We start from the raw sequence: 14,968 nt of genomic DNA on the forward strand, positions 1-14,968 counted from the left end.
GACCCTGATTGTATTCCTTGAACAACTTGTGTTAAAGCATTAAATAAAACTCCAGAGCTCACTTTATTCTGGTTAATGGGATCTGCCCAATTAGAGATATTCTTTTTCTTTAAAAAACATACAGGGTGTAAAAGGTTTATCCACATTATGCACAAAGCATAGTGTATAATTTAAATGAAAACTCATACTATTATATACCTGTGGCTCTTGAGGAGTTTGTTGTGCACAAGGCACATCCAAAACACATTCAGTTACAAGAAACAAAGGCAAGGTAGAGGAATTGGAATGTACTGGTAAGGGTACTGGCCATGATCTCACTACGGCCCACAAGGGTATACTTATCCCTGTCTCAACCATCAGGAGTAAGAATAATAGGATCATCTTGGGATTCATCTTGATCTTTCACAGTTCTTGTCAGTCATGTTGGAACCCAAAGTGGATTATCTTCACCCTGTGGAAAAACACAAATAGCTCCCCTGGATCTGATTAATATGGGATCCGGGCCATACCATTTATTATCAAGGACATTTTTCCATTTGACCATTTCATTGGCGGTTGAGGCCATTATCTGTGCCTTTTGGCTGGTGATCTCCCAGCATCGTCCAATTTTTAAAAATTAAGAGTAAATATTGTAAGGGATAGAGCCATCTTTGGCGTCACAGCCTCTATTCCCCCTTTTTGTTTTTGCAAATATTGTTTCAAAGTACAATGGGCTCTTTCAATAATGCCTTTGCCCTGTGGATTATAGGGCAACCCAGTAATATGTTTCACTTGCATTTGTTTGCAAAATTGATTAAATTTAGAAGAGGTAAATGCAGGACCATTGTCTGTTTTTAGCACCAGGGGCTTGCTCCATGCAGCCCAAGCCTCTAAGCAGTGGGCTATGACATGAACTGCCTTTTCCCCCCATCATGGAAGAGACATGTAGGACACCAGAGCTGGTATCGATGGACACATGTATAGATTGTAATTTACCAAAAGCTGGGATATGAGTGACATCCATCTGCCAAACATCTAGGGGTTGCAATCCGTGAGGATTAACGCCTACAGAAGGTGCATTAATAAATTCTACACATTTACCACACTGTAGGACAATATCTCGAGCTTCTGTTCGTGTGAGCTTAAACTTCTGTCACAATGTAGAAGCAGGGACATGATAAAGTTGATGGAAATTCTTAGCACCTTCTATAGAACTTTGTGATAGCAAAACCATATAGCTGGTGGCTGAATCAGCAATTGCATTTCGCTTAACCATAGGTCCAGGTAATGATGTATGTGCTCTAATATGTTGAATATAAAAGGGGTGTTCACGCATCAAAATACAATCTTGTACTTTCATCAAAATTTCAGATACTAGACTAGACTGCTTAAAATTTCCAGTAGTGTCTAATGCTAATACAGCATTAACCACATAAACATAATCAGAGATAATATTTATATTTATAGAGATAATATTATTATTTATTATTTTTTATATTTTTTATTTATTTAATTATTAAATATTTTATTTTTGTTTTAATATTTATTAAATATTTTATTTTAAATATTATATTATTGTATTATAAATAATATTAATGTTTATTATTTTTTATTAATATTATAGAGATAATACTTATTCTCAAGCCTACTCTTTTTACCCTTTAAACACTGCTTTTGCATCTTTCAATTGTTTATGCGATATTGGCTCATAATATCGCTGTTGAGCTTGATCCTGAAAAACAGAAAAGCCTGACAAATTTTATGCAACCCTCTAAGAGTGCAAAAAGAGTGGCCATTGCCAATTGTTTTCTTTTTTTTTTCTTTTTTTTTTATTTCAGATTTTGTACTTTTTTTTTAATTTTTAATATTTTTATTACATATTCTCCAGTGTTGCCTCATTTTGGGTTTTCTTTATTGTGTCTACTTCCCTTTTTAGGTCTAGTATGGTTTTGTTCATTTCCATCATCTGTTTGGATGTGTTTTCCTGTTTTTCTTTAAGGACTTCTACCTGTTTGATTATGTTATCCTGTTTTTCTTTAAGGATTTGTAACTCTTTAGCAGTGTTCTCCTGCAATTCTTTAAGGGATTTTTGTGCTTCCTCTTTACTGTCTTCTACCTGTTTACCAGTGTTCCTTTGTATTTCTTTAAGTGTGTTATTAAAGTCCTTCTTGAAGTCCTCTACCATCATCAGGAGATATGCTTTTAGATCCGTGTCTAGCTTTTCCGGTGTGTTGGGGTGCCCTGGACTGGGCGAAGTGGGAGTGCTGGGTTCTGATGATGGTGAGTGGTCTTGGTTTCTGTTAGTAAGATTATTACGTTTACCTTTCGCCATCTGGTAATCTCTGGGGTTAGTTGTTGTCGTTGTCACTGTTTAAAGATTGGAGCAGAAGCTGTGTTCCACTCACCAGCAGTCTCAAAATCCTGTGGCGGGGGTCGTGGGTAGCTGGCGGTACCCCGGTGCTGGTCCAGCCGGAAGAGGCCTGTGGTCCTACTCAGGCCGGTTTTCTGCTTCCCTAACTAATGCAGTCTCTGGTCCGGTGCGCAATTGGATTGGAGCAGAAGCTGTGTTCCACTCTCCAGAAGTCTTAAGATCCTGTGGCAGGTGTTGTGGGTAGCTGGTGAGTGTCAGCCGACCCTGCGCCCTAGCTACTCCGGTGCTTTTCTGTCCGGAAGGGGCTTGTGGCCCTACGTAGGCCGGATTTCTGCCTCCCCAACCAAAGCAGTCTCAGGTCCTGTGTGATTGGACTGGAGCAGAAGCTGTGTTCCACTCACCAGCAGTCTCAAAATCCTGTGGCGGGGGTCGTGGGTAGCTGGCGGGTGTCAGCCGACCCTGTGCTCTAGCTACCCCGGTGCTGATCCGGCCAGAAGAGGCCTGTGGCCCTACTCAGGCCGGTTTTCTGCTTCCCTAACTAATGCAGTCTCAGGTCCCGCGCGCAATTGGATTGGAGCAGAAGCTGTGTTCCACTCACCAGAAGTCTTAAGATCCTGTGGCGGGTGTTGTGGGTAGCTGGTGAGTGTCAGCCGACCCTGCGCCCTAGCTACCCCGGTGCTTTTCTGACCGGAAGAGGCTTGTGGCCCTATGTAGGCCGGATTTCTCCCTCCCCAACCAAAGCAGTCTCAGGTCCCGCGTCGCCAATTGTTTTCTTTTCTGTATAAGGCGGAGATGGTGGGGGAGCACTGAGACTCCTCCCCATTGGACCATATCTTTCCCCCTCATACTCTGCAGCAGCCTCCTCCAAATCTTCCTCCTCCCCGGCTGATAATTCTGAATCCTCCGAGCTAGATAATTCTAATAACTCAAAGTCCTCGAGAGGAGGATAAATTGACTTAATTTTTTGATCTTCATTCTTTATATTATCTTTTGAATCTCTATATTTTGGTTTCTTTTCCTTTTCTCTTTTTATATCTCTTCCTTTACTTATTTTTCTGCACGCTCCTTCCTTTTCATTTCTCTGTTTCTGACATGTTTTCCTGGTGCTCCTGCAAAAGTAGCTGCCCTTCCTTAACAGCTGGTTCACATTTCTTGTCCTGGATACAAGCCTTAATCAACTTCCATAATGGTCTTGTTCCTGCTTTCACTTTCCCTTCAGCTTCCTCTCTTGCTATATCTCTTCCTAAGTTTTCCCAACTAGATAGCATCAGCGACCCAGTGGGGGCAAACCAAGGAGCAAGTCTGTCTATCTCTTTTAAGAACCCTCTCACTGTACTTTCAGAAATCTTTAAACCTCGTTCTTTAAGCAAGGCTTGCACCAGCCCTACTAACAGCATAGACTGGCCAGTACCTATGATCGTCCTGGACTAAAGTGTTCTTGAGACACTCACTTATCTACATGAGATACTTAGTCCCAAGATTGACTCACGAGTTTATCTACACTCACTTTATGATCTTATGTATCTGCCAAGCTATTCCCAGCAGATACACTCATGTCCAGGGCGATGAAAATTAAGACAATAACACAATATCAGGATAAGAAAGAAAACAAGCAACACAACCCCAGCTACAATTACCGGATCTATTCTGTAGGAAAGCATATCTCTCAGAGACTTACATAAATTTCTTTTTACTTACCGGTACCGCCGTTCCCCAGCTGAAGAGTTCTGAATCCACGAGGTCAAATTCTTCTCAACAGCCTTTATTGCAGGAACACTTCTTCCTTCCCCGTGATGCAGTTCTGAATCCCCCTGTAACAGGGGGTCTTCACTCGTGCCTGAAGATGTCTCTTTTTCTCGGGTTTCGGCACCACTTGTAGACGCCCGACTCGCCAGCAAGAAAGACGCCACAACAGGATTCTCCTGCACACGTTTATTGGGAGAGCTTGATTGTGAAGGTGAAAGACCCTGAGCCCAAAAACCAGTGCTGCTTATATAGGCCTAGGATAGGCGTGTCTATACCCGATTGGTTATGCTTTCAGTACCTCATTTACATTCCTCAGGCCAGGCAGTGACTCGGCAAAAAACTCTACTGCACATGCGCACATTGGTTGTTTACTCAAACTTATGGGTGGTGGCCAGCGGTAGCCAGCGCCATCTTGTAATGGTGTATATGGCTTCCCACAGATAGCAACCTCTCCAGTAGCATTAGCTGCCAATGGCTCCTCAGCTAGACACGGGGCTTCCTGAGCTCTGTCCCCTACTGCCGACAGGCTCAATGACCACACCGTAAACATAAAGAAGAGTTCCACAATCCTCCCTTCTTATATTTGTCTATCTTGATATTTTGGCACCAGAACATCAAGCTCCAGTATGTACCTGAGCACACATTCTAGAGACACTGTTCAGGAACATACCGTGAAATGTACCTGTCTCAGGCAATGAGACAGCATGAGCGCTAGATTGCAATAAGCAACAGGTCCTAACAGGCAATAAACTTGTTCAGACTGTCTCCTGACTACACAAAAAGACACTTATATCATCACCCACACATCCTCTGGTGGGACAGCTTATACATCATGTAAGACAGAAGCTGAAGGGTTGCCTGAATGATGCCTGCTGGTGCCATCAGTTCTTTCATTTAGCTGTACCCAGAATCCAGTGGCAACGCCTCAAGTTAGGTTGTTCTTTGACTTTGTCCCATAACCCAGATCCTGTGTTCTATGTCAGGCAAGTGTGGTTAGGACATAAATGTAGTGAATTTTGGCCCAACTCGTCAATGTGAATCCTAGAGGGAGATAGTGGAGCATGCCAGTGTCAACATCCAGGCTCAGATAAGAGCTTGCAGGAACCAAGAGTAAGGGTTTTTTTTTTTGGGGGGGGGGGCTGGGGGAGATGGGGTTGAAGAAAGTCACCCATGCATGTCCTCAGGGAGTATGTGATCCAAAGACCCCACTGGTGGTTATAACCAGTTGACACATTCACAGTAAGAGGCAAAGCACCTATGGCCTGCCACTGTCTTCTTGGTGTTGGGTGGAGAGGACACTCCTGGGTGCCTATTTTACAAAGGGTGCTTAGTCGTAAGTATCTCCGCTGTGGCACACCTCCTACATGAACAGCACGTTCTGATCCATCACATTATCCCATGGGCTTCAGAGATGGGAGCACTTCAATGGTGATATCCCTGGTCTTAATGTGCTATGTGCATACAACCCTGTCACCATGGTGAATGTAGTCTTGTTCCCTGACCTCCCAGTGGAATTGCCTTTAGATGATTTGTGAGCTGGCTCAATCATCTTGTTTGAAACTTCTTCGGATCCTGGAACACTGGGTTTCTTCCCTGACTTTTGGCAGACCGAGGAAGCAAGGATCCCCCAAAGCATAAGATCTCGCTTTAACTCCATCATGTCTTGAGTTTATGTATAATGAGATCTCAAGGTAGAAATGGTGATGGGAGTATCTGAGTGATGTTCATTTCTGTGACACTGACAACTTTAAGGAAGATGAGAAGAGAGACATGGAGAAGGAGGCTAAGCCAGGTTCAAAGAAGTGGCTCTATAGTTCCCTGGTCTTTGACTTTTTAATTTTTAAATTGTGTTTGTGTGTGTGTGTGTGGAGAGAGAGAGAGAGAGAGAGAGAGAGAGAGAGAGAGAGATGTAGTACGTGTATGTGTCAGAGAAAGAGTGAGAGAGAGAGAGAGAGAGAGAGAGAGAGAGAGAGAGAGAGAGAGAGAACACGCATTTTTATATGCAAGGGCACACTGTCTATGTGGACAACTTCAAGTATCAGTCTACACCTTCCATCTTGTTTGAGACAAGATCCCTTGCCTACTTACTGCTGCACACACCAAGTTAACGGCCCTGGCAGTTTCTGAGGCTTTCCATTCTGCCTCTCATCTCGCTGGGCTACAACACGTGCACCACCTAATCTGGTTTTACAAGAGATCTAGGGGTTCAACCTGAGGTTCTGTACAGTGAACACATTACCCACTGAGCCTTTATCTCCCTGGCCCATCCACCCTCTTCTGTTCTGCAATCTACTTCTGGGACAAGAAGTAGGAGGAACTGAGGTATCTGTGCAGGATGACACATCACTAAGAAACACACGTCTAATTTTCGTAGCTCTATATTTGTGATGTGAACATAAGTTTGTGGGAATAGGAGTGAACAGGTTTCTCTATAACAACAGCTAAAACAGATGGTGGTAGAGCCAATTTATTTAGAATAAATTACTGATCCAATAAGTAGAATAATTTACACATGATTGTGTGTGTGTGTGTGTGTGTGTGTGTGTGTGTGTGTGTGTGTGTATTCCAGCTAAATCAGCTAGTCTTCAATAACATTACTTGGATAATGACTCTCATTAGAGAATATAACTTGTTGGGTACCATCAGGTAAACAAATTTGTGAGTGCAGCTGAGTGATGATTTTGGTGTATAGATGACGATATGGGGCCCCTTGTGCAATAAAATTGCTGTAAAGTTGCCATGTTTTACAAATGAAAAACAGCCTATTATCCTCATTTATCACACACATTCCAAGGCATGGTCTAGTTGTATTAACACTAAAAAGGGAAAGATCAGACCAATTAAACCTGTCTAATTCTAATGTAGAGCTCACCCACACAACACAAACATACATGGTTCCATTAAACATTCTCTTTGTAGGAGACTCGCAAGTCACCACTCTACAACTTTTCTCCAAGCTTCATTCTTCAGGGTTTGTAGGTGTTTTGTTTGTTTTGTTTGTTTTGTTTTGTTTTGTTTTGTTTTGTTTTGTTTTTACTTCCATTGGATGTTTTTCAATCTGCACTTGCCCATCAATGCGATCATCCACTCCCAGGCCGCTAATAATCATCCATTTATGTATTATATCCAAATCGGTATCTCAGCCTAAAGACCTTGCTCAGGTTCCAGATTCCTGTATCCAGTTGCTTCTTGGAGTTGTCTGATTGTCTACTAGAGACCTCATCTCAAAAACTCTTTTAGTGATATTCCAGTCATCCTGAACATGATGGCAACTGTAGCTTTAGTTCTTGGAGTAACTTCTCCGAGGTGTCTATCCCCCATCCATTCTAGCAGCAAGCTTACTGGCTCTTTATCAGACATCCAGAACCTCACTTCTCCCCCATCCTCATCCCTGGTCTATTTGCCAGCACTACTCCTTAGACTACTGTCCTAACTTCACAACAGGACTATCTTTCCATCTCTTGTACACAGGGTTCTTGGCATTGCCACCATGTAGACTCCTCTTCTCATAATGATACATCTATCTGCTCATACTGGCCATCACCAACATCTTGAGTGCTCTTCTAGATAAGCTGAAAAATACTGTTCTACCTTCAAATTTTTAGTCAGAGTCCTGGAACCCTAGCACTACCCATACCCTTATGCACTATACTCTAAGCTTTACTCACTCCCTTCTACTGTTACCCAAACCCAAATGCTTCAGAGGAGTACTCCAAGAACTAAGCCCTGGGCTCTTTGCCAAGGTCATTCTAATTCACTTTGGATTATGACCATTGTTTGTTATCTGTCTTCCCTGCCGAAAGTCACTTCCAGGAATCTTTGGCTGTTTTATTCATTGGTTTGGAATGGGATAACTGACAGATAGTAAGCACTTGTTCGCTAACTTAAGGAGGAAGTCGGGGAAGTATATAGATATGACAGAACCTCAGCATGATGACACTCCACACAAGAAGATGAAGCTGAGAGTTGCAGAAGCATTTGAAGTGAAGCAGCTACAGTTGGAACTGAGAACAGTGAGAAAGGGGAGGTATGGAACAGCTGAGGCCAACAGCATGGTGCTAAGGTTGGGCACTGCTAGGAAGCCCTCAGCCTTGTCAGTGGGCTTTTATATGTGACTCCACAAGTTCAATAATCCAGAGGAGAAGCCCTTGTCTGATTCTCTTCCATAGGCCCACCTGTTTTTCCCTTGTCTGCCAGAACATGCTGTTCCTCATAGGTTTAATAACTGAAAATTTACCTAGACTAGAATCAAATCTAAGGAACACCAAGTGACCTCGACTTTTGTTTTATGCCAAGTATATGGGGGCGTTGCTTATGGTTGTATCAAGCCACAGTGACCATGATATCTTTTTTAAAACAGAGTTACGCAGAATCAGAGTCTATGTAACAATGGCACCTCTCTTTACTTGAGAAATTGACATTAAATGCCTGTATTCACTCCAGTGGTTTTCTAAGGAAGGCAAGAGAACTACATTCTCTGTTTGTGGTGGATGAGTCATCTTAGAAGAATAAAATCTCAGCATGAGCATATTAGGGGAAATAATCAGAGGCAACATTCTGAATTTCAATTGCTCTCACTGTGTGTGACTCAGCACCTCAGCTAAGAGAGTTGTCAGCGGGGGAGAAGAAAAAAAAAAAAGAATAATCCAGAATCTCTAAATTGCAATTTTATTGGAAATATTCAACACTTTTGGGTTCCAGTTGTTGTTGCTGCTGCTGTTTTACAAAGAAAACCCCAAAAGTGGAGCTGAGGGGATGGATCTTTGAGTGACGTCTATGGTTCACAAGTGTGAGTACTGGGGTTTGGATCCACAGCACCCACCTAAAAGATGGGTGTCACAGAATGTGTTTGTAACTGCACTGCCAAAGGCAGACACACGTGGAAGGGCCATTTCAAGTTATACTACATCCCAGAGCTCGCTGACAGGTTAGTCCAGCCAAGAAGACAGACTGATCCAGATGCAGTGGCAGATCCTGCCTCAAAAAACTTAAGGAGCAAGGTTGAGGATGACACCCAATGTCAACCATGGGCCTCTGCACATGCGCACACAGGCAAGTGCACACACACCACAAGAATGGCACCAAAGGGGCTCTTTGATTATTCATCAAAAGTGTCACGCCAAACAATTAATTGAACCCTTGACCAGTCACATAGCTCTGAAGTAGCAGACACAGGATCATACACTGTCTGGCTCCCCTGTTCTTCCTCTGCTATCGACGTGGCCACTATTTTTTTTTTTTTTTTAGAGAAGACTTGAATTCATATCTATCTTTATATTATATGTGTATTGAGGTGTGTGATGTGATTTAAAAGATTTTTGAGGGGTGACATAAAATGCTTTCTGCATTGATCAAAAACCATTATATTCTGCTAAAATTTATCTTGGGTAAAATGGAAGAGGAGCACAATTGTCCTTTGGTGGACGTCTTTATTTCAGTTTTATAGGCTTTGTTGAATGGAGTCTGCATTTGATCATCCCATAATGGCCTCTCCTGAGAACTGAGCATCTTGAATGTGAAATTTAAGGACCCTTTCAAACATAACTCATTCTTGTCCTGTACTCCAGGCTAATGTTTCTGAAAATATATCCCAAGAACCAAGGTTCTTCCTTCTAGACTACAACTTTGAATTCAAATGTGGGGAAGACTATATGCAGCATCCTTCCTGTTGAGAACGGGTAATCTACCCCAGTATATGAGAGTTCTGCTTAGTGCTCTAATATGTGTTGAAGATGAGGAATTTGGAATGTTGCAAAATTTATTAAATCAGTTAATAATCTTATCAGGCACACTGGGGAAAATTGTTCTCAAGACAGTGTTTATGATCCTTTTCTCTAGAAATGAGAATATGCTAAGTGGGAGAGGAAGAAGCACTGTACTTATAACACAGTGGGGAAAATGATGGCAAGGTTTCAGCCAAGGCAAAAAGTCAAGGTGATCATGACTCATGTTTGTGGTAAAGTGGCCTTACCCAGTGGCCCTGCATATGAATAGAACCTGGCCATGCTGGTCGTCCAGAGGCTGTGAAACAGATCCTTGAACCCCTCTGGAGATTTGGACTAGCAGGACTGGGCAGAATCTGAAAGTTCACATTCAATTATTTTTTTATTATTTATACGTAGGTGTCTGCATCTCAGTACATGCATATGAGTGCGGATGTCCCCAGAGGTCAGAAGGATCAGATCCCTCTAGAGCTGAAGTTACAGACAGGTAGGAGTCACCTGACACAGGTGCTAGAAATAGAACTTGCATCTTCTGCAAGAGCAACGTGCGTTCTTAACCACCAAACCATCTCTCAAGCCATAAGAGTCTACATTCTCAAGATGCTCTCAGATGATGATGATGATGATGATGATGGGCCAGTGATGATGGTAATGTAGTCCTGGTAGTCATGGTGGTAGCAGTTGCGATGACAATAATGATCTTTAGGCCACACTTGGAGTATTAGAATCCTGCATTAGGATCCTGCCTCACACAAGTCAGCCCTGACAGCCTCACAAAAGACAGTGTTGTTTTGCTTTTTAGAGGATAAAAATCATGAGAAGTGATAGCATCTCCCATCCTATAGTAAAAGCCAATTTTATTAAAAAAAAAAAAACTGCTAACAGTTGTGTGTGATCTGCTAACGTTTCAATGGTGCCCTCTGGAGTAAACTCCCACACATAAAGCAGGTCTGTTTCCTAATGAAGGTCCAATGATAGAAGCACTAATGTTCCCTCTCTGTCACAAGAGAAACATGAGGAAGCAGTACAGACAGAAAGACGGAGCAGCTTCTAGGCATGTGCAGCCTAGACAGATTCTAGTCTCGATTGTAGGAAGATATCGGGACTGGCAGGAGCAGTTAACACAGGAAGGAGATTTGAAGACAGTGGATGAAATTCAAATTGGAATTTTGGATTACATGACAGTGTGCCATCCGTATCACTTTCCTGGTTTTGGTGGACTTGGTTGGGTTTTGAGGAACAATACTCTTGTCGTTAGAATGGTCTAGATCTTCTCAGGGCAGAAAGTACCACACCCCCACTCTCCTAACAGTGAAAGGTAGGGAGTTCTCACACTCTTCTTGCTACTCATCTGTATGTGTGAAAAAAGTTAAAAGTTTAAAAGCTAACCAGTATTTCTACAGATTTTATAAAGAGAGGGTCTATTGAGAGCACAGCTTCAGGGAGAGAGAATTGGATTTTTTTGTTGTTGTTGTTGGGACTTAATGAATTAAATAATTTGAAAAGTCGAAAGCATCTATTTTTGTCTCAGACACGTGCATGCTGTGGGTGATCTCCACAGGAGTTGCTCCAGTCCTACCTGAAGGACTCCGGCTGGGAAGGAAGTCCTCTGGCTGGTCCTCACCCACACTGGTTTTGTTCTCAGATGATGGCAATCAGAATCAGGTGCTTAACTCTCAGGGCTAAGGAACTCAGAAAGACACAGAGTTAGAAAGTAGAAAGTATTGCATTTTCCACATCATTCCACCCTTACTTTCTGTCCAGGCACTAAATACACACGAAATCTGACAGCTCTGACTGCAGGTTGAACACTCCACAGGAGGTGATGCCCATCTGCTCTAGGCTCCCTCTTTTCTCTCCATCTCTGCCACATCAGATAGATGCCCACTTGTTGAACATTTTTAGTTCTTTAAGAAGAAGGTAGCAGCTTGGATTCTGCATGACAGGTGAATAGAAATGAGGGTCTCCATTCCGTTTGTTACTGTACAGGAAAGCCACAGTTAATTTTCTTTTCTGAAACATCTAAATGTTTTAGAAAAATCTTACCACAGGTGCTAATTCATTTCCCTACACTGGGAAAACTCATAATAAAACCTCTTCGGAGGTATGCATATTTGCTCTGATGACATAAAACTGGCACTATTCCCATTGAGATATTAAACGTAATTTGCTAGAAAACATATACCTTCTTCTTGATGTTGTTACAGATTACCTAAGGATGCCATCAGATGAACAGTGACCTTCTCAAAGATATTCCCTCCTGAGATATTGGATGTCATCCAGAGATCCAAAGAAAGAGATCCAGTCAGGTTCAGCCTTATCAGTAGCTTTGACTCAGAATACCTCAGGGTTCTGGTATTAACAGTCTCTGCACAGTCTAAAGGGAGTTTGTGGAGGACAGGAGCCTTCCTGGAAGTACTTGGGTGGGAATTATATCTAGCAGGGCCATATCACTCCATCATGTCACTGTCTACTAATGGCATGTCTTCTGGACATTTCCCTGGGTGTGAGTCCAGTCACTTCATTAGTCTCACTCAAGGTTCTTCTCCTGACTGGTCCTGCAGCTTCTCCTCCTGATGGGCTCTGTAGTCAGTCTCCCTTTTAGCTCAAAGACCACTTGTTCCTGTCTCAACCACAGCTTACATACACTCTGTCACCTTAATCCTAAATTCACAGTCTGGCTATTGAAAGCACCAGTGTTCCTGATGCTTCACCTCACTGCTCTGCTCAAATCTTGTCTATAACTATGTATTCCACCCAAAACAAACACAAGGATTTTGCCTCCAAAGACTCTCATCAACTGATCTCTCTTCTCCTATCATATCATCCTCTATGACACAGTTCCAACACCTAACACCTAGGCAATACTCACTGGATACTAGGGGACTGTACTCAGTACTCCAGCTACACACACAGTCATCCACAGTACTCACATATCTCCTTTCATCTCTCTCTCTCTCTCTCTCTCTCTCTCTCTCTCTCTCTCTTCCCTCATTCTTGCTCTTACTCTTTCTGTCCCCACATCTCTGGTGTGATATGTTTTATGAGCATTTCTGTCTCTCTGCCTACGTATAAAAACCTGCTACAGAATAGGATATCCATTACTTGGTCTATGTTCCTGTTATTCCCAACAGTGTCAGGCACACAGTAGGCACTAAACAAATACCTGTTGCTATTTAATGTGACTGTTACCTATATTGGGTAATGTGCCACTTTGTGGAATAGTTTGCATCTTCATGCAATTCCAATCTCTATGCCTAACTCATTAATTAATTAAAGATACCTTTTATGCATATTTAACAATGATGATGTTTTTTCTAATCATCTGAAATTAAGGCTAGCTGTGTCATGGCTGAATTGTAGCTTTCCCAGTAGCAATTTATTCTATAGGGATAAATGGATGGTTGTAATTAAGAGTGGCTGAGAAAAGATTTAATAAGCATCATGGTCTACTTCAAGAATCTAATTGCTCTGGTTAGTCTGTCATCTCTGAAATCTCTAAGTAATACAAACAACAAATGGATCACTCTGATTACTCACCTTGGGTTCTCACAAAACTGTCCAAGAATCCAGCTCCTTTCACTATCTGTTTACCTATGACAGGCTTGTCTGCACAGTGTTTCTATAAAGGGTTGCTGCAATTTTCCTAGTTACCTTTGCAAAATTGTGGCAATTAATTTGTAAAGTTTCTATTCAAACTATTTATTTTGCAAAAATAAGTATACTCTATAGAAATATGAGATGGGGAAGAAAAGACAAGTTTCAAGTCACCAGCTCCTGGGACTCAGTTAGAACAGGACACAGATGCACCCTTTCCTTTTCCCTTACAGATGTCCTCTGCATGGAACTCAACAAAGAGCCTCAATGGGATAGCTCTTGCAGGACACAGTGACACATGTGACTGAGTACCTCTCCTATGAGCTGCTGTGCTAGGCAGAGAAGGAAGAAAACACATGTTTAAAATTTAGCCACCAACAAGTCACTGACTTAGGAATATTAACCAGTCAAGAGCCAGAGGTTTAGAGTCAAGGAAGAGTTAGAATCTACTCATCCTCACAGGTGACAATAAAGGCTGTCATAGTAGTATTCTATTGCTGTGAAGAGATACCATGACCATGACAACTCTTATAAAAGAAAAACTTATACTGGGGCTTGACTACAGTTTCAGAGGTAAGCCTCTGAAATGGACTAAAGTTCATTCTGGTCATGGTGGGGGCACAGCAGCATGCAGGCAGATTGGTGCTGGAGAGGTAGCTGAGAGTTCTATATCAGAATCCACAGACAGCAGGAAAAGAGAAAGCTACTGAGACTGGTTTGGGCTTTTGAAACCTCAAAGCCCACCCCCATGGCACGTTTCTTCCAATAAGGCACACCTGTTCCTTCTCAAGTAGTGCCATTTCTTAATGACCAAGCTTTCAAATATATGAACCTAGGAGGGCTGTTCTTAGTCAAAGCACCATAATCCACTATGGCCCCCATAGGCTCATATTCCTATCATATTGCAAAATGCATTCAATCCAACTCCAAAAGTTGGAGTCTCAACATTGATTAAAAGCCTAAAGTTCAAGGTCTTTTCTGAGGCTCAAAGCAATCTCTTAACTATAACCACAGTAAAATTTAAAAAAAAAACCACATACTTTTAACATATAATGGCACAGAATATATATTACCAAATGGGTAGAAAAGGAGCAAAGGGAGAACATACTGGACCAAAGCAAGACCAGAAACCAGCTGGACAAACTCCAAACTCTGCATTTCCACATCTGATGTCGAAGCACTGTTCAGAGCTCCAACTTCTTTCGACTTTGTTTGTGACACACTTTTGAAACCTCAAAGCCCACCTCCTGTGGCATACTTCTTCCAAAGAGGTCACACCCACTCTAACAAGGCCACACCTCCTATTCCTACTCAAGTAGTGTTATTTTTAATGATGGCTAATTATTAAAATAAATAAACCAATTCTTATTCCAACCACCACAGAGCCCTCACCTGGGTTAGAGTCCTAGTTCACAGAACATTTCCATAGGTACTGGGCACAAGCATCTGTCCCTTCTCATGGATGACCCCAGTAAACCAATGACAAAATGCCCATTATCTATGACAATATATTTTAATGAGATCCAGAAAACCATAAGGATATACTTTAAAA

The sequence above is a fragment of the Mus caroli genome, unplaced genomic scaffold, assembly GCF_978045245.1.
Source record: "Mus caroli unplaced genomic scaffold, Mus_caroli_1 scaffold_10, whole genome shotgun sequence".
Lineage (NCBI taxonomy): Eukaryota > Metazoa > Chordata > Mammalia > Rodentia > Muridae > Mus > Mus caroli.